The following is a 22076-nucleotide window of genomic DNA, read 5'->3' as shown; positions in this document are numbered from 1 at the left end:
GAGATGATTTGGGCAGCCCTGGCCTACAGAGTAGTACTGCATGGATGTGAAGTGTATTTACTTTAATTACATTTTTGTAATCTTTTGAGTGCAACTAACGTTGCTTTCATTATCAGTTAATCTCTTGATTATTTTTAAGATTAATCGATTACCCTATACAGTATCAGACTTGAGCACTGCGCTCATACAGCACAAACCTCCACCAACACTAGCTTCCAATACCACAAATTTTTACCTTGGAAAAAATTTTCAAGGTCAAAATCCTGTTAGAAGTGTCTTTTCAAAAGCTAAATTAGATGTGATGAAATGTCAGGATATTATTTAGTTCATGCCGTTGAATCAAAGTGGGTTATTTTGTGGTGTGTCAGGTTTTGTGGGGGTTTTTTCTCCAACTTTTTTGGTTTCTGAATTCTTTTTCAGATAATTGTCACAGAAAATTGGTTATCTCTGCTGTGCACAATTTGTCACTGGTTTTTGGTTTAGTTTCCAACTGATAACTGGAAAACAAACAGGCATAAAATTGGAACCTCTATCCAATTCTGGTGGTGTAGGTAAATCCATAGCAGAAAAATGATAGTGATTGAGGCACTTTTGATTGAGGTGTAATGCAAAATGTACACCAAATGGGTTTTTCAATATTAATTACAACATCCGCAATCCAGATCAGATCCGGATCAAACTTTGTCAGGGGATAGTGAGTGCCAGTCTGCACCTCATCTTCAAATATGAGAGTGATTGGAGCACGTTAGGTTAAGATATAATGTAAAATGTACACCAAATGGGCTTTACAATATTGATTACAAAAGTCCACAAAATCCACATTCTAGATCGGATCCAGATCAAACTTTGTCAGACGCTAGTGAGTGTCAGTCTGCACCTCATCTTCAAATATGAGCGTAATTGGGGCATGTTAGGTTAAGATATAATATAAAATGTAAATTAAATGGCCACAAAATCTGTAATCGGGATCAGATAGCATTCACACTTTGTCAGTTGATAAAGGATGCCATCCTACATAAGGCTTTCAAATATGAAAGAAATTTGATCTTTTTTTTTACAGTTATGAATTTTTGAAAATTCGTTCAGTGTTAAAGATAGGGATTTTTTTTCCAAGATGTTTCCTGACTTTGACCTATGACCTTGAAAATTGAATCAGTTCTTGCCTATCAGGATATGAATCTTCAGTAAAAATTTCATATATGACATATGAAAAATTATGGGCTCCAGGCTTTTCACAATCAGACAAACAAACATTGAAAACATAACCTCCTCCAACTTTGTTGTCAGAGGTAAAAACAATTTTTAATAATGCACTTAATAATTACCCGGAAGTCAAAGTGACACCTTCAGAATGTGTGTTTTGTCCCATCAACAGTCCATAAGACAAAGATATTTGTAGGAACGCCTCCAATACCATGTTTTACATGGATTAATATTTATTCCTAATACATGTATCTGAGTACTAGCCATCACTGAGGGCCCCTTCACACATAGTATGAATAAGTACAAATCAGAGAGAATCACAGTGAAACAGCTCATATGAGCTAACCATTAAACCATCGCAGCGGGAACACATTCCGAGCAGCTGGAGCACGTGTAACCACATCACGCAGCTGCTGTGAAAAAAAAAATACATGCCACCCATGGGATTCGAACCTGGAATTTACAAAAGTTCTGATTTGCAGCCAGAAACTTTACCGCTGTGCTACCATCACTGGCCTATAAAAGATGCCAAAAAATGCCTGAAATCAATAAGGAGATAAACATATTTTTAAAAGAAATAAAACCACACACTATGAAAACAACACTGCATTTTATTGAATCCCGCTTATTGAGCGAATATACAAGTATGAACTGTCTCTTCCTCAGTAGATGATCCATGGTCAGAGATGTACAGTCATGTAATGACATGAATGATACAGTATGCTCTTATCATGTCCACATCTACTGGCCTGGCGTGTCCAGCCGGCCCTGCGCGTGTGTCCAGCCCAACACACGTGTTGTGTGGACAGTGCTCCGCAGGACAGACACCGCATCATGTGGAACAGAGCTCATGTGGGTGATGTGACATTGAGATCGCCCACTGTGTGTAATGATCTGACAGTCCATTTCACATGGGGCAGCCTGTCAGTGTGTGCGCCATGCGCTCACTCGCTGCCGCCTGTCGCAACAGGGATATATGTTTATATGTATGTCTACCTGAGGACAGCAAGGAGACACATGCACATCACAGTGGACAGTTGTAAGTTCATGTCCACCTAAACACGGTACGTGTTCCCCAGCTGGGACGTCCAGAACCAGAGATCTCAGCAGCTGCGGCTGTCGGCGGCCACACCCCCTGTCAGTCCAGCACACACACCAACGTATCACTGTGTTTCTCTGTTATGTGATAATTTCTTTTTAGTTATTTTTACTGCTATTTAGTTATCCCCCCCATCCGCAACACAATCGCCACGTGTTTGGAGGGGGGGTGCAACACATGCGCGATTCACATGCACGGCATGTGTTGCGGGGGGAGCCGACACTATGGCACGTCACATGTGCGTTGTTGTTTTGCAAAGCCACACTCGTGGGAACACTTGGAGAAATTTCACAGTCAGCTCGAAAGTTATCATCTGCTCACGATTTTCATGCTGACAGCGTGAATGGCCACACATTTTCTAAGTACTAAGCGAGTGGTGTTAGATGTTCGTGTGTGTCACCTGGAATTTGGCCGATACCTGCCGCGAGAGGGTTCGATGGGCTCTCACAGGGCACTCTGTCTTTCAGCCGCTGGTGTGCGCAAATAGTTGTAGCAACAAGTGTACAAGGCGTTGGAGGCACGATTTTACACGTATTGTGTACGATTCCTGCTTTGTGCGCAATCCAGCCACATTCGTACTCTGTGTGAAGGGGCCCTGAGTAAGAATATCAGTAACTGAGTTTATCTTCAAATTACGAGTACCAGAACATGAAATTACGGAACTGTTCTTTTATTCTGATACTCTCAGAAGAGATTTTAAGTTTTCACCTCTTCCTGTCTCCAACACACAGAAGAAAAATATGTGATCTTCATTTGTTAATTACATTTTTTGTTTCCTTGCACATCAGAAAAGCACTTCTTAGCAGCTGCAGCTAAGGTTCCCTTTGTTGTTTAGATGCCACAGTCAGTATTTTGGTTGTTAAGTTGCACACCCTCGTTAACACAGCTAGTGTTGGGGATTTACTTTTAACTCCATTTTGACATTGTGCAGAACAAAGGTTGCAGTCCTCTTTACTTTTGTCTTCATTTTATTTAATGTTTCTAAAATTGTTGTATTCTCTCTTCCGCCTTAAGTACTCTCATGACCCTAAGTAACAAAGTACAGTTACAGCAGGCAGTATCCAAACCAAGTACCTGATGCTAGTATTGGGACATCCCAAGATATTTGATTTATTGTGATATGCAAAAGACGGTCAGTGTGGAGCAGCGGTAACAAGACAAGCGCTGACATTCTTGATTAAAAAATAATCCTGTAGTGATTAATTATTGTCAGTTTCAGTGATAGCTTTGCAAAATTTGCTCGTTACAATAGATCTTTCCTCTTGCTGTTTCATATACTCAGAGTGAGCAGCCAGTCAGCGCTGCTGTTTCATCAGAAACACTGCACATTTTAAAATCTGTTTCTGATGCATGGCACATGTGATATACCCTTCTTCCTGACCAGTTAGCAATTTCTACACAAATAACTGTCTGTATTCATCTTGGTAACTGAATGGAGGTGCATAACCAGAGGGGTGAGGGGATGAAAGACCCCCACCTGCAAGACACTTGAAGCCACATCTTTAAAGCCATTTTTGCAAATAATAATAGTAAGAAGAAGAATACAACATAGACACGTTTAACATTGTTCAGTTGGTAAGGTTGGACCTTACTTGTGTGAAGCGCCTTGAGGCAGCTTTGCTGTGATTTGGTACTATATAAATTAAATACATTTAATTCAGTTGAAAATCAGTCAGTATTACTCTGGTTGTCCTAGTTTTATTACTGCAATGCTGCATTATGTGGAAAAATCTGGTCACTTTCATTTTTAAAAATAAATAAAACATTCTGGAGCAGCTTGAATTCAATGTGGAGTTTTTAATACATGGCAGAGCTGTTAACCTTTTGAGCATGTATACACTGGAGTGCTTTTAATATGCTTGCCCTGTGCTCAAGTGTGACAGCTAGGAAAATACAAGTATCTGATGTGGAATCTATATCGACAGATACTCAATATTAAATGACTGATTGGGACTGCAGCAAAAAACAACCCCAAATGAAAATCTCTGAACTTCTCAGAAAGGCGCTTTGTTATCACTGCAGCGCCTTTTCAGGCAAACAGTCAGGAGGAACAAAATTTGTCATCTTCACTGAAAGAAAGGTTTGTTTTTGCTGTCTGTCTACAGTCAACTGAGCTGTCAAACAAAATTTATCACAGTAGAAACAAAGAAAATCCTTATTTGACAGCAGATTTGAGAGATGCAATGTACCTGCTGAGAATGAGTGATTTTATCATTTTCTTATACAAATAATGAGTCGATCCGCTGCTCCTCCACGTCGAAAGGAGCCAGCTGAGGTGGCTCGGGCATCTTTTCCGGATGCCCCTGGACGCCTCGCTGGAGAGGTGTTCCGGGCACGTCATTGGGAGGAGGCCCCGGGGAAGACCCAGGACACGCTGGAGGGACTACGTCTCTCGGCTGACTTGGGAACACCTCGTGGTTCCCCCGGAGCTGGGGGAGGTGTGTGTGTGGATCGGGAGGTCTGGGCGGCTTTGCTTGAGCTGCTGCTCCCCATGACCTGACTCCGGATAAAGCAGAAGAAAATGGATGGATGGATGTTTATGAGTGCAATGATAAGAATATTTCATGAGGTGAATGAAATTCTTTCCATTGCATGAATGAAAAATATTAATTATTTGTTTTATATCACAGCTAAAAATCCTGACGATGTAGTCCGTACCTGATGCTGTGTATTGACTTCTTCCTGCAGACGGCTTTTCGGTTTTTTGTGTTACAAAATTGAGCACGTTAAGAAAACAAACCCTGCCATGTTTGTTTTAAGCAAAACTTGCCATGTTTGTTTTTAAGCTAAGTGCTGTCGCTGCTAGTGTGAGTGCGTGTGGTGGTGCCATGCAATGGTATAAAACGTATGGAACTAAAATTGCACAATCAATGATCCATATCGCATGACATACAAACCACCATGACAAGGGTCTGTTTAGGCATTATATAAAAGATTTTGATTAACTGTTTTTAAAGCCAAATAATTTGATTGTAGTCACAGCTTTTAAATAAGTTACAAAGTAGACTAATTTGTATTGTTTGCTACAACAGACAAATGTTCTTGCACAGACAAGTCAGTCTTTTTTAATAAATTATTCTAGTTCATATAATAAAACAATCTGCTTTGTTTACGTTTCAGTCATTTTCAAATCATACATCATGATAAATATAGAAATTGTTCATTGTGTGTGTGTGTGTGTGTGTGTGTGTGTGTGTGTGTGTGTGTGTGTGTGTGTGTGTGTGTGTGTGTGTGTGTGTGTGTGTGTGTGTGTGTGTGTGTGTGTGTGTGTGTGTGTGTCGGGGGAGGGGTGTCATGATTATATTTTTTTGCATATTGCTCAACTCTAAAAATGTTGATTAAAGAACTAATTATTTCAGCACTTGTCCACGGTGGACGAGGGTTCTCACGGGTTCTGCTTCAGGTGTTGCTATCATAACTACATTTGACATTTCTGTGTTTAATGTCGAACATTCTGTATCTTTCTGTATCTCTTCTTCAGTGCCTGTAAGCATATTAGAGATATAATTTTGTTAAATCTACAAGTTTAATCCACCAACATCCCATTTTTAGGGCTTGTTTTAAACGGTATGAATTTTGTCAGAAACACAAAGACATTAAATTTACATTGATGATAAATTGTGAAAATGGGCGCATCTTTAGAATTGAGACACTGCAGACAAGTTTTTTATTTTTGCTTGATAAAAGGATTGGATATCAAAATATTTGACTTATTTTTTCTGTTAGTCATGTGGTTATTTCAGAATTGCAGGATGTAAAGGTGTTTTTAAACTTTGTCTTTCCAAACTTGCTTAGTTTTTTGCTTAAGTATGTGAATTATAACACCAAAAAATACATATTTTAAAACTGTATTTGTTTTCATAAGTATGAAGTATTGACACACAAACATACATTATTTATATAAAGAATGCCTTTCCTGGCACAAGTCCTCATTACACGGAGAGTGGGCAGGTGCTGCCTTGAACTTAGAACTTTCCACAATGGAAACAAGCATTATGAACCGCTTGGCCACCACCCCTGTGCCGCTTAGTCCAGTTAAGGGTCACAGGGTGTGTGGAACCTATCCCAGCAGTCACTGAGGAAAAGGCGGCATGCACCCTGGACAGGATGCCGGTCTATCACAGGGCAAACACGTACAGACAGACAAACACATTGGGCCTCATGTATCAACGTTGCGTACGGCGATATTTGAGCGTATATGGGGTGTACGCCAAAACGGCTGCGCTACTTGGCATTTATCAATGGTACGTTGCGCTGAAAATATACACCAGGTTGAGAGGTGGCGTAAATTATACACCAAAATCAACCAGCGCTGGAATCCACATAAAAATGAAGATGATCAACATGATAAACAGTGCCATTATACAAATCAATGCATGTTACATAAATAACACTTTCCTGATTATACTACATAATAATCAATACAAATCCCGCCTTTGCGGGATTGTTATGGAGCACGATCCGTGGCCACAGCGCTGACTGCAAAGACAGCGCTGCTCGCCTTTTTCTCCAGACTTCGAGCCTGGAGCCATAGCAGTGCTGAGTTTAACTTCATGTGGTGTGATCGTTTTAGACTATGAAATTGATAATAACAACTGTAGTTTCGTCATTCCCTTAATTCGCCCGTGCTGCAACCAGGTTTTGTCGTCTCCATTCGGTTGTCACAATAAAATAAATACAGAAATAAATTTAAAAAATAAAGAAATCTGACAGATTAGGCGTGTGTTATTAATTGAGCGAGCAAATATCCACGTCAAGAATTATTGACATGTGAAAAGAGAATACAGTGGTCCATCGCTATAACGCCGTTCACCTGTCGTGGCCTCGGAGTCTTGCGGAGTATTTAGTCCAATTTTGGATGCCTTTTTTTTTTTACAGTGTTCTGTGTTCTGCGTATCTGTTTATAAGAATCTTGTTGCTCAGAAGAGAAAAGAGCGCCAACAACTACTCATAACTGTGTTTGTCACACAGAAACAAACACCTGCTGCAGCCAGATGTGAGTGGGAAAAGGCGCAGCACCAGGATGCAGAGGCCCGATCTGTGAAATACTGGTCAGTCACTATTAATAATTTCTTATGTGTCCAACCTCGTTCGTTGATCGTTAAAATTAATTCGTTAGTTCTAAATGCCATCATAATTATTTATAGGAAAACGTTCTATTTTTATTTCTCAAACAAATGTTTGGGCCTGAAAACAATTTGGTATTATTTTCCTACTAAGGTTTGAAATTTGAGAGTGTTTACACATGAGAGAAAAGTGAGAAAATGTTCATGCCTGATTGAGAAAAGTGTATAAACTGTGTAGTGAGGGGTTTTACAGCTTTGAAACGTCTATAATAATTGTAAAAAATAACGCTGACTACGTCGCGGTTTCGCGTATTACAGGCTATTTTTTAGAACGTAACTCCAGCGATTAATGAGGGACCACTGTAAGACTTTATTGATTATATACTACAAAACAATTGATACGACGGCCGCTTTTGACGCTCTATTGGCATGCATCGTGATTGGTGGAGTTCTTTTTCATTGCCGTCTTTCCGGCTTCCATGTTGTAAAATGAGGGTGTGTCTGAAGCAGAGTCTGAATATTTATGGGTGTGTTTATTATAATTACGATCGTTTCCACCCGCCACATTTATCAAGATCACGTCAGCTGTACGCCAGAAATGGGCAGGTGCGCACTGCTTGATACATGTCACAGCGACTTTGGTGTATTTCAAGTTTACGCCATAAATTTACGCCACAAGTGCGCAACATTGATACATGAGGCCCATTCACACTGACGCTCAATTTAGAATAATTTATTCACTGAGCCTGCATGTCTTTGGAAGTTGGAGAAAGCCGGAGCACCCGGGGGGAGGGGACACACATGGATTAGAGTACATGCAGACTCCACACAGAAAGGAGCAGACGGGAAGCGAACCGTGGACCTTCTCACCGTGAGGTGACACTGCAAACCACTAAAAGACTGTGACGCCCCTCCGCACACCTCCCAGTCATTCAGTATTTAAGTTTAATGATAAATTAAATTAATTACTCGCTTGGACTGTCCACTGCTTGCCTCTACTGGTGGTTGGCTCTCACTGCGGTATTGTATCACGTTAGTTCCCTTCCAGCAGATCCCGAGCAGCCGGGAAAGCAGACCGACTGGATGACTGTGAGGAGGAAGCGTAGTCCTAAACAGAAGCCCCATGTACACCGCCAACCCGTTCACATTTCTAACCGTTTTTCCCCACTCGGCGACACACCCACCGAGGATCAAACTCTGGTTATTGGCAACTCTGTTTTGAGAAATGTGAAGTTAGCGACATCAGCAACCATACTCAAATGTCTTCCGGGGGCCAGAGCAGGCGACATTGAAGGAAATTTGAAACTGCTGGCTAAGGCTAAGCGTAAATTTGGTAAGATTGTAATTTACGTCGGCTGTAATGACACCCGGTTACGCCAATCAGAGGTCACTAAAATTAACATTGAATCGGTCTGTAACTTTGCAAAAACAATGTCGGACTCTGTAGTTTTCTCTGGGCACCTCCCCAATCGGACCGGGAGTGACATGTTTAGCCGCATGTTCTCCTTGAATTGCTGGCTGTCTGACTGGTGTCCAAAAAATGAGGTGGGCTTCATAGATAATTGGCAAAGCTTCTGGGGAAAACCTGGTCTTGTTAGGAGAGATGGCATCCATCCCACTTTGGATGGAGCAGCTCTCATTTCTAGAAATCTGGCCAATTTTCTTAAATCCTCCAAACCGTGACTATCCAGGGTTGGGACCAGGAAGCAGAGTTGTAGTCTTACACACCTCTCTGCAGCTTCTCTCCCCCTGCCATCCCCTCATTACCCCATCCCCGTAGAGATGGTGCCTGCTCCCAGACCACCAATAACCAGTAAAAATCTATTTAAGCATAAAAATTCAAAAAGAAAAATAATATAGCACCTTCAACTGTACCACAGACTAAAACAGTTAAATGTGGTCTATTAAACATTAGGTCTCTCTCTTCTAAGTCCCTGTTAGTAAATGATATAATAATTGATCAACATATTGATTTATTCTGCCTTACAGAAACCTGGTTACAGCAGGATGAATATGTTAGTTTAAATGAGTCAACACCCCCGAGTCACACTAACTGCCAGAATGCTCGTAGCACGGGCCGAGGCGGAGGATTAGCAGCAATCTTCCATTCCAGTTTATTAATTAATCCAAAACCCAGACAGAGCTTTAATTCATTTGAAAGCTTGACTCTTAGCCTTGTCCATCCAAATTGGAAGTCCCAAAAACCAGTTTTATTTGTTATTATCTATCGTCCACCTGGTCGTTACTGTGAGTTTCTCTGTGAATTTTCAGACCTTTTGTCTGACTTAGTGCTTAGCTCAGATAAGATAATTATAGTGGGCGATTTTAACATCCACACAGATGCTGAGAATGACAGCCTCAACTGTTATGTGTCGACGCGGGTTGAGGAGCGGACCTGCGTCTGACGGAACCCAGCGCCAAAACAACCAGAAAGCGGTTCCAAAAACAAAACAATTTTATTTTTCCCCCTTCTGTGCAATACAAAGTGTACAAACATAAACTGCGTCAGTCCTGGCGGAGTGAAGGACGGCACGCTCTCCAGCGCGCCCAAAAGGATCAAAGCCCGACGCTTCTGGACCCACGTTCACCACCAAACACCCCCCAGGTGGACACGACAAACCCGACTCTGCGAAGGATAGAAAGGTGAGGTAAGTCGCAGCTACAACTAATATCCTCAAAGGCACCGCTATCAGCACACATTCAGGGTCTGAATTTAAGCTCTATATAAAGGAGCAGCTTCTCACAACAGGTGGAGGATCATCAGTCCGCATGCACGGCCGTGAGAAGCAAGCTGCACAATTCTCAGCAATGGTTCACATAGACTGCATAACAAAATACCAAGTTGCGGTTAACAATTATTCAGACAATCAATCACCTCTGATGTGTGCTGACAGCATGTGTCCCTCACCTGTCCTCCTCAAAGGCAACGATGTGTCAAACCCAGGCACGGTCCTCAGCGTCTCACAACGAACATCACAAGGGTCGAGTTACCCGGCAATTCTGCTCGAATCACACATGGCTTAAATGCAGAACGCCATCTCATTATCTGCTTCAGCTGAAAAGTCTTTAAGGTTGCACGTGAGCACCATCCACAGGTGCTGCACATGACTTGATGAGGGTGAAGGACTCTCTGCCAGCACCTTCTCCACAGACAAATAATCAGTTTGCATACCACCTGGAGAGCAAAGAAAAGAAAAGAACACCAAAATGTCCAGCCACACCCCCCCAACACACAACACTCAACACTGCATTTAATCTATTATTAGACTCAATTGGCTTTGCTCAAAATGTAAATGAGCCCACCCACCACTTTAATCATATCATAGATCTTGTTCTGACTTGGAAATTGAAGACTTAACAGTATTCCCTGAAAACCCCCTTCTGTCTGATCATTTCTTAATAACATTTACATTTACTCTGATGGACTACCCAGCAGTGGGGAATAAGTTTCATTACACTAGAAGTCTTTCAGAAAGCGCTGTAACTAGGTTTAAGGATATGATTCCTTCTTTATGTTCTCTAATGCCATATACCAACACAGTGCAGAGTAGCTACCTAAACTCTGTAAGTGAGATAGAGTATCTCGTCATTAGTTTTACATCCTCATTGAAGACAACTTTGGATGCTGTAGCTCCTCTGAAAAAGAGAGCTTTAAATCAGAAGTGCCTGACTCCGTGGTATAACTCACAAACTTGCAGCTTAAAGCAGATAACCCGTAAGTTGGAGAGGAAATGGCATCTCACTAATTTAGAAGATCTTCACTTAGCCTGGAAAAAGAGTCTGTTGCTCTATAAAAAAAAGCCCTCCGTAAAGCTAGGACATCTTACTACTCATCACTAATTGAAGAAAATAAGAACAACCCCAGGTTTCTTTTCAGCACTGTAGCCAGGCTGACAAAGAGTCAGAGCTCTATTGAGCCGAGTATTCCTTTAACTAGTAATGACTTCATGACTTTCTTTGCTAATAAAATTTTAACTATTAGAGAAAAAATTACTCATAACCATCCCAAAGACGTATCGTTATCTTTGGCTGCTTTCAGTGATGCCGGTATTTGGTTAGACTCTTTCTCTCCGATTGTTCTGTCTGAGTTATTTTCATTAGTTACTTCATCCAAACCATCAACATGTCTATTAGACCCCATTCCTACCAGGCTGCTCAAGGAAGCCCTACCATTAATTAATGCTTCGATCTTAAATATGATCAATCTATCTTTATTAGTTGGCTATGTACCACAGGCTTTTAAGGTGGCAGTAATTAAACCATTACTTAAAAAGCCATCACTTGACCCAGCTATCTTAGCTAATTATAGGCCAATCTCCAACCTTCCTTTTCTCTCAAAAATTCTTGAAAGGGTAGTTGTAAAACAGCTAACTGATCATCTGCAGAGGAATGGTCTATTTGAAGAGTTTCAGTCAGGTTTTAGAATTCATCATAGTACAGAAACAGCATTAGTGAAGGTTACAAATGATCTTCTTATGGCCTCAGACAGTGGACTCATCTCTGTGCTTGTTCTGTTAGACCTCAGTGCTGCTTTTGATACTGTTGACCATAAAATTTTATTACAGAGATTAGAGCATGCCATAGGTATTAAAGGCACTGCGCTGCAGTGGTTTGAATCATATTTATCTAATAGATTACAATTTGTTCATGTAAATGGGGAATGTTCTTCACAGACTAAGGTTAATTATGGAGTTCCACAAGGTTCTGTGCTAGGACCAATTTTATTCACTTTATACATGTTTCCCTTAGGCAGTATTATTAGACGGCATTGCTTAAATTTTCATTGTTACGCAGATGATACCCAGCTTTATCTATCCATGAAGCCAGAGGACACCCACCAATTAGCTAAACTGCAGGATTGTCTTACAGACATAAAGACATGGATGACCTCTAATTTCCTGCTTTTATACTCAGATAAAACTGAAGTTATTGTTCTTGGCCCCACAAATCTTAGAAACATGGTGTCTAACCAGATCCTTACTCTGGATGGCATTACCCTGACCTCTAGTAATACTGTGAGAAATCTTGGAGTCATTTTTGATCAGGATATGTCATTCAATGCGCATATAAACAAATATGTAGGACTGCTTTTTTGCATTTGCGCAATATCTCTAAAATTAGAAAGGTCTTGTCTCAGAGTGATGCTGAAAAACTAATTCATGCATTTATTTCCTCTAGGCTGGTCTATTGTAATTCATTATTATCAGGTTGTCCTAAAAGTTCCCTGAAAAGCCTTCAGTTAATTCAAAATGCTGCAGCTAGAGTGCTAACAGGGACTAGAAGGAGAGAGCATATCTCACCCATATTGGCCTCTCTTCATTGGCTTCCTGTTAATTCTAGAATAGAATTTAAAATTCTTCTTCTTACTTATAAGGTTTTGAATAATCAGGTCCCATCTTATCTTAGGGACCTCGTAGTACCATATCACCCCAATAGAGCGCTTCGCTCTCAGACTGCAGGCTTACTTGTAGTTCCTAGGGTTGTAAGAGTAGAATGGGAGGCAGAGCCTTCAGCTTTCAGGCTCCTCTCCTGTGGAACCAGCTCCCAATTCAGATCAGGGAGACAGACAACCCCTCTACTTTTAAGATTAGGCTTAAAATGTTCCTTTGCTAAAGCTTATAGTTAGGGCTGGATCAGGTGACCCTGAACCATCCCTTAGTTATGCTGCTATAGACTTAGACTGCTGGGGGGGTTCCCATGATGCACTGAGTGTTTTTTTTTTCTCTTTTTGCTCTGTATGCACCACTCTGCATTTAATCATTAGTGATTGATCTCTGCTCCCCTCCATAGCATGTCTTTTTCCTGATTCTCTTCCTCAGCCCCAACCAGTCCCAGCAGAAGACTGCCCCTCCCTGAGCCTGGTTCTGCTGGAGGTTTCTTCCTGTTAAAAGGGAGATTTTCCTTTCCACTGTTGCCAAGTGCTTGCTCACAGGGGGTCGTTTTGACCGTTGGGGTTTTTCCATAGTTATTGTATGGCCTTGCCTTACAATATAAGGCGCCTTGGGGCAACTGTTTGTGATTTGGCGCTATATAAATAAAATTGATTTGATTTGATTTGATCTTCTTATGGCCTCAGACAGTGGACTCATCTCTGTGCTTGTTCTATTAGACCTCAGTGCTACTTTTGATACTGTTGACCATAAAATTTTATTACAGAGATTAGAGCATGCCATAGGTATTAAAGGCACTGCGCTGCGATGGTTTGAATCATATTATCTAATAGATTACAATTTGTTCATGTAAATGGGGATCTTCTTCACAGACTAGGTTAATTATGGAGTTCCACAAGGTTCTGTGCTAGGACCAATTTTATTCACTTTATACATGTTTCCCTTAGGCAGTATTATTAGACGGCATTGCTTAAATTTTCATTGTTACGCAGATGATACCCAGCTTTATCTATCCATGAAGCCAGAGGACACACACCAATTAGCTAAACTGCAGGATTGTCTTACAGACATAAAGACATGGATGACCTCTAATTTCCCGCTTTTAAACTCAGATAAAACTGAAGTTATTGTTCTTGGCCCCACAAATCTTAGAAACATGGTGTCTAACCAGATCCTTACTCTGGATGGCATTACCCTGACCTCTAGTAATACTGTGAGAAATCATGGTGTCATTTTTGATCAGGATATGTCATTCAAAGCGCATATTAAACAAATATATAGGACTGCTTTTTTGCATTTGTGCAATATCTCTAAAATTAGAAATGTCTTGTCTCAGAGTGATGCTGAAAAACTAATTCATATATATAGCGCCTTGGGGCAACTGTTTGTTGTGATTTGGTGCTATCTAAATAAAATTGATTGAATTGATTGAAAATGAGTCACATTTTCATGACTTGGGGTTTTTTTTATACCCTCCCCCCAACTATAACCTAACCCTCTCCCTTCCCTTAACTCTTAATCTGTTAGAGGTCCCTCGGTTAAGGGGACCAGTTTGGGTCTGAGCACCTCAGAGACCTGCTTGTTATATAAGGGTGGAGGAGTTCATTGATGTAGACCGGCATTTGACCATGCAGAGCTCTAAAAGTGGTCACCAAGATTTTAAACTGAAGTCTGCAGTTTTTTTTAGAACCATATTAATCTTTCATCTCTAGAGCCAAAATAGATGAAATCTATTTCATACCAATACTGACCAATGCTACACGGTGACTGCCAATCTGAGTAAAAAGGCAATGTGACATCAGCTGGTTGCTCAAACAAAATAAGCCAAGATGATGGAAAATGCTCCAAAAACAGCTTATTTCTGTATAAATCTAATATAATTGTCAATTTTCCTTATATACAGCAGATAAATAAGTATTGAACACAACAGCATTTTTCTCAGTAAATATATTTCTCAAGGCGTTGACATGAAATTTTCACCAGATGTCAGTAACAACCCAAGTAATCCACACATACAAAAAAACCAAAAAAAAAAAAAAAAAATACGTACAGAAGTTACGTGTAAAAAAAATAGGATGACAGGGAAAAGTATTGAACACACTTACTGAAATTTATTTAGTACTTCGTACAAAAGCCTTTGTTGGTGCTTCAGGATGCCTCCTGTATAGAGAAACTAGTCACATGCATTACTCAGGTGTGATTTTGGCCCATTCTTCCATACAAAGTCTTAAATCTTTGAGGTTCCATGGACCTCCTTTATGAACACTGATCTTTAGTTCTTCCATAGATTTCGATTGGATTCAAGTCAGGTGATCTAGCATCTTTCTCATTCTCTGAAATCAATTGAGAGTTTGAATGTTGAAATGCCCAGTGGGGCACAGCTAACCAAAAAGTTAGCTTTGATAACTGGTAATCAGCTAACTGAAAAGTTATCTTTTTTAACGCTAAACTGCCTAAAAACTTCGGAGAACATCGGAAGCTACAGATAACTGATAACTTTAAATTTTGCCTCTCATATGCTCTCAGGTATTAAGAAGCTGATTTTGAGTTTAACCACCACCAAAGCTTCGTATAGAACCAACGATGATCAGAAACCCAAACAGCCAATAAGCCAGCGCTTCTGTCTTTGTGCTCTCTGCCCCCTGCTGTAGGAAAGCATCATTTACCCTGATAAGATACAGTGGTCCTGCAAGGTCTTGAAGTGAAAAGCAGGTTTGAATTATGGTTTTGCTTTAAAAATAAAATTATTCTGGATAGAATAACTACAATAATGTAAACTCTTAAAATGTACAAAGTGATATATAACACGTATCTGTTCATTTTAAAATAATGCACTAATATTGAAGATTTGAACATTAACACACAGATGCCCAAAGGGATTATGGTTAACTGTGCCTCCGCGCATACTGAATGGTACATTCATTAATTCTATGTAAAAACCAACAGAAGTGAATCAATGGAACGTGTTGGTGTTTACAAATAAATGTGATTTTGTAAAATATGTCAATTCTTTCATTTGTATAAAAAAAGAAAGAAATTTTCAAGATCCTATTAGACAGCGCCTAAGTGCACGCGTGATGACAAAACAACTGTATCCGGTTAGGGAAACAAGGTTTCTTTCAATAACAAGAACTGTCAAAAAACTTTCTTGTGTGTTGGAATTGTGTGGCAGTAGGAATCACATTTTGAATTCTTGAATAATGATGTCAGTCACACAAAGAAATCAAATAATAGTGAAAACATGTTCAGTGCGGTGTGATAATAACAGATCAATCAGTCACTCCGTGAGGCGTCATAACATTAAGTCTGGTTCACATGGCAAGATAATTAAGCCAATATTGGACCCAATCTCCCCCTTCCGACAATCTTAAGGATGCCCCGACAATCGTGATGATGCTAAAAATAATCTTATCAGATATTCCTGTGTGTGTGGTGTGAGGAGCCTAATGTGACATGCAGCCAATCAGAAAGCGAGGTGTCTGACCTGGGAATGTTCGTGTGTGAAATCTGTTTGTGTGTGTTGTTTTTACCGTGTGGCTGACATCACACACTGTACAACTAAACCTGTCAGATCTATGATTTGTTTTTATCTCCACGTGTGGGGTCTCTTAGGTTTTGGAAACCTACAGATAATTTTAAAATCCTGCCATCAAAAACACTGTGATATAACCAGTCGCCAGTAGATGGCAGTGTTCTATGCATTTTGACAAAGGTTATATCACACGGCCTGAATCCCAATTTCGGCTTTTGGAAAAGCATCTGGGTTTCTTCTGGCATTTCTACATAAAACAAACACAAAACACGTCTATAAACCCAGAGAATATATTCACAAGCGTTTTAAGCACAATATACAAAGAGTTTAATGCTGTTGTCTGTGTGGAGCCTGATCAGAGCGTCTCAAATGCATTCTCCTGTCGTGAACTTTACCCATAATGCACTGTGCACACACCATGTCCACACTAAAATCTTCAAAATTAGTGCATTACTTTAAAACTAAACATATAGCTGATATTTTCACTTTGGATAAAACTTCAGATGTGACGTTAATTTAAATAACTTGTCTGAAATTAGTTTGGTTAAAATTCTAAACTAAGTTAAAACTCTATGCCTCTGGATGACTTGGGTGATATTGCCAGCCTATTAGTATGGGGTCAAAAGAAATGAGTTAGTTTTTCTCTTCTATGACTAGTTCTCCTTTGCCTGCAGAGGTTAGAACAGTTTTGTTTTGTTTTTTCCAGATGGCGCTGTTGAAGCAGCAGCCTTTTCAGCTCTGCTCTATCTTTCCCTGCTTTCGCTATCTTTTTAATGGTGCTTATTTGTTTTTATTTGCAGTGGGTGGTACCCTGTGCAACTATGCACATGGGAAACCCACATTTGTTACTCTTGTGATTATTTTTATGATGGTCTCTGCACTTTTATAGGAAACGCGGGGAAATCCCTTTGTCTGCAGCTCCGGACGTCCTGTTGTGTGTGGGCCGCCAGAAGAGGAGGTACTGCTGGCCCACCACCAGTGGGCGCCCTGCTTGAAGTGCGGGCTTCAGGCACGAGAGGGCGCTGCCGCCACGGACACAGCCGGGGGTGACAGCTGTCACTCATTATCTCTTGACAGCTGTCACCCATCTACTCAACATCATCTCACTCCATAAAGACCAGACGTCATCTCCACCTCGTTGCCGAGATATCGTACTTCATTGGAGGTAATATCCTCAGCCATTTGTGTTACTAATAAGCTGTATATTGTGAGTGTTTGCAGGAGTACCGGTCCCTCTTCCTGTGGAGGCTGAGTGAGTGCAGGACGGCACTCTTTTCCTCTGAGGGATCACTGCGGTACTCTGCTACATATTGAGTGAGAGGTGGAGGTGGCATTCCCACCGTTATTGTTACTGGGTATGCACACACCTACACTTGACTGTCTTTGTTCTTGCCAGCAGTACCAGATCCGACAGTCGGGGACGGTGATCACCTGGGAATTCGGGACTTGGCAGCTCCAGTATTCACCAGGTTCGGAGGTGGCGGAAATCGTGTGGTTCCGGCTCTTCTCAGGACAGACGTCTTCTATCCTCGAGCCTGCCCACACGTCACCTTTGTGATTTGACTGTAATTATATTCTGAGATTGTCTGTATTTCGTTGTGCACATTTCAAAACATTAAATTGTTACTTTTTGGCTCATCTATTGACCGTTCATTTACGCCCCCTGTTGTGGGTCCGTGTCACTACACTTTCACAACAGGATATCTCGGCCAGCGTCATGGACTCCGAGGGGCGTCACCCGGCTGTTGAATGACCAATGGGAGAGCAGGGAGCGCAGGCGTCTGCAGGAGGCGTGATTGGTGAGCTGCAGCATATTCTCACCGCCTTTACGGCTCGGTTGGATCAAATGACCGAGCAAAACATCCTCCTGAACCGCAGGGTGGAGGCTCTCTCCGCGCAGATGGCGGCGAGCGCTCAGGGCGCTGCTGCAGCTCCTCCTCTTGCCGACCCTGTGCAGGATATGAACGTTCCAGTGGTGGTTCAACAACCCCTCCCACCATCCCCTGAAGCATACATAAGCCCTCCTGAGCCGTACGAAGGTTGTGTGGAGACGTGCGCGGACTTTCTCATGCAGTGTTCGCTCGTCTTCGCACAACGTCCCGTCATGTACGCGTCAGATGCTAGTAAAATAGCTTATGTGATTGCTCTGCTTCGGGGTAAGGCACGCGCCTGGGCTAACGGCGCTCTGGGAACAGAACTCACGGTTGTTATCAGCATACACTGGGTTTGTGGGGAGTTCAGAACAGTGTTTGATCACCCTAACAGAGGAGAGACCGCTTCAACAATGCTGCTGTCAATGCGACAGGGGCGCGGGTGTGCAGCCGAATATGCAGTCGACTTCCACATCGCGGCTGCGAGGTCCGGCTGGAATAACGTTGCGCTCCGCGCCGCCTTCATAAACGGACTGTCGTTTGTCCTGAAGGAGCATCTGGTAGCTAAGGAGGAACCGCGGGATTTAGATGGGCTTATCGATCTCGTTATACGATTAGACAATCGGTTGGAGGAATGCCGTCGGGAGCAAGGCGAAGGACGTGGCCGGATGCGCACCGCCCCTCTCCCTTCCGGGTTCGAAAAGGGGCCGCCCTCCCCACGCTCCACAGCCGCAGCGCTCTGTGGGGCAACAGCTCCCCCTGCTGACGTTGATAGGGAAACGCACAGGGCCAAAATGAGGAGGCTGATCCGCGGGGAGTGTTTTCTCTGCAGCTCAAAGGAGCACACACAGAAAAAACTGCCCCAAACGGCCACAACAACAACCGCCCTCAGAGACTGGGCTAAGGGGGGGTCAAAACATTCACGTGAGACACACACAGATTGCCACACGACTCCCAGTTACAATCCTGAGCGGGGATTTAACCCTTCAAGCCCCAGCACTGGTGGACACGGGGTCAGAAGGGAATTTGCTAGACAGCAGATGGGCAAGGGAGGTAGGGCTCCCTCTGGTGGTGCTTCCTTCGCCATTGCAGGTGCGGGCACTAGATGGCACCCTCCTCCCTTTACTCACACACAAGACACAACCAGTAACTCTGGTGGTGTCTGGAAACCATCGGGAGGAGATTGAGTTTTTTGTAACTCCTTCTACCTCCCGCGTGATTTTGGGCTTCCCATGGATGTTGAAGCACAATCCCCGGATTGATTGACCGTCTGGGGTGGTGGTTCAGTGGAGCGAAACCTGCCATCGGGTGTGTTTAGGATCCTCGGTTCCTCCCGGTTTACAGGCTAAGGAGGAGGTCAAAGTCCCTCCCAATCTGACGGCAGTGCCGGTTGAGTACCACGATCTTGCTGACGTCTTCAGCAAGGATCTGGCACTCACCCTTCCCCCGCACCGTCCGTACGATTGTGCCATTGATTTGGTTCCAGGCACTGAGTTCCCGTCCAGCAGGCTGTACAACCTCTCACGACCTGAGCGCGAATCAATGGAGACCTACATCCGGGACTCATTAGCTGCCGGGCTGATCCGGAACTCCACCTCCCCGATGGGTGCAGGTTTCTTTTTTGTGGGCAAGAAAGATGGCGGACTCCGTCCATGCATTGATTACAAGGGGCTGAATGAGATTACGGTTCGCAACCGATACCCGTTGCCATTGTTGGATTCCGTGTTCACCCCCCTGCATGGAGCCAAAATCTTTACTAAGCTGGATCTTAGAAATGCGTATCACCTGGTTCGGATCCGGAAGGGAGACGAATGGAAGACGGCATTTAACACCCCGTTAGGTCACTTTGAGTACCTGGTCATGCCGTTCGGCCTCACCAACGCCCCCGCAACGTTCCAAGCCTTGGTTAACAACGTCTTGCGGGACTTCCTGCACCGATTCGTCTTCGTATATCTGGACGATATTCTCATCTTTTCTCCGGATCCTGAGACCCATGTCCAGCATGTACGTCAGGTCCTGCAGCGGTTATTAGAGAACCGACTGTTTGTGAATGGCGAGAAGTGCGAGTTTCACCGCACGTCTTTGTCCTTCCTGGGGTTTATCATCTCCTCTAACTCTGTCGCCCCTGATCCGGCCAAGGTTGCGGCGGTGAGAGATTGGCCCCAACCAACAAGCCGTAGGAAGCTGCAACAGTTCCTCGGCTTCGCTAATTTCTATAGGAGGTTCATTAAGGGCTACAGTCAGGTAGTTAGCCCCCTGACAGCCCTGACCTCTCCAAAAGTCCCCTTCACCTGGTCGGATCGGTGCGAAGCCGCGTTCAAGGAGTTGAAACAACGGTTCTCTACTGCGCCAGTTTTGGTGCAGCCCAACCCTAGCCGCCAGTTCGTGGTTGAAGTGGACGCCTCTGACTCGGGGATAGGAGCCGTGCTATCCCAGAGCGGAGACACCGATAAGGTTCTTCACCCGTGTGCCTACTTTTCACGCAGGTTGACCCCGGCTGAACGGAACTATGACGTCGGCAATCGAGAACTCCTTGCGGTGAAAGAGGCTCTTGAGGAGTGGAGACACCTGTTGGAGGGAGCGTCTGTGCCGTTCACGGTTTTTACTGACCATCGGAACCTGGAGTATATCAGGACCGCCAAGCGGCTGAACCCCAGGCAAGCCCGCTGGTCACTGTTCTTCGGGCGTTTTGATTTCCGGATCACCTATCGCCCCAGGACCAAGAACCAGAGGTTGGATGCCTTGTCCCGGGTACACGAAGAGGAGGTCAAGACTGCACTGTCGGATCCACCGGAGCCCATCCTGCCTGAGTCCACTATCGTGGCCACCCTCACCTGGGACGTGGAGAAGATCGTGCGGGAGGCCCTGGCACGGAGCCCAGACCCAGGAACAGGTCCGAAGAACCGGTTGTACGTCCCACCAGAGGCTAGAGCTGCAGTTCTGGACTTCTGTCACGGTTCCAAGCTCTCCTGTCATCCAGGGGTGCGAAGAACCGTGGCAGTTGTCCGGCAGCGCTTCTGGTGGGCGTCTATGGAGGCCGACGTCCGGGAGTACATCCAGGCCTGCACCACCTGTGCCAGGGGCAAGGCAGACCATAAAAGGTCCCAAGGACTTCTCCAGCCATTACCTGTGCCTCATCGCCCCTGGTCCCACATCGGCCTGGATTTCGTCACGGGATTTCGCCGGCTTGGACGGTGCGCCGGCTCCTGGACGTCCGTCGGATGGGCCGAGGGTTGGACTGGGAGGGGTATGGACCCGAAGAACGCTCCTGGGTGAAGAGGAGCTTCATCCTGGATCCGGCCCTCCTGGCCGACTTCTACCACCGTCACCCGAACAAGCCTGGTCGGGCGCCAGGAGGCGTCCGTTGAGGGGGGGGTCCTGTTGTGTGTGGGTACTGCTGGCCCACCACCAGTGGGCGCCCTGCCTGAAGTGCGGGCTTCAGGCACGAGAGGGCGCTGCCGCCACGGACACAGCCGGGGGTGACAGCTGTCACTCATTATCTCTTGACAGCTGTCACCCATCTACTCAACATCATCTCACTCCATAAAGACCAGACGTCATCTCCACCTCGTTGCCGAGATATCGTACTTCATTGGAGGTAATATCCTCAGCCATTTGTGTTACTAATAAGCTGTATATTGTGAGTGTTTGCAGGAGTACTCGTCCCTCTTCCTGTGGAGGCTGAGTGAGTGCAGGACGGCACTCTTTTCCTCTGAGGGATCACTGCGGTACTCTGCTACATATTGAGTGAGAGGTGGAGGTGGCATTCCCACCGTTATTGTTACTGGGTGTGCACACACCTACACTTGACTGTCTTTGTTCTCGCCAGCAGTACCAGATCCGACAGTCGGGGACGGTGATCACCTGGGAATTCGGGACTTGGCGGCTCCAGTATTCACCAGGTTCGGAGGCGGC

Source organism: Thalassophryne amazonica, chromosome 8 (genome assembly GCF_902500255.1).
Source record: "Thalassophryne amazonica chromosome 8, fThaAma1.1, whole genome shotgun sequence".
NCBI classification, from domain to species: Eukaryota; Metazoa; Chordata; class Actinopteri; order Batrachoidiformes; family Batrachoididae; genus Thalassophryne; species Thalassophryne amazonica.
The sequence above is the reverse complement of the archived record's forward strand: the minus strand, read 5'-3'. Positions refer to the sequence as shown.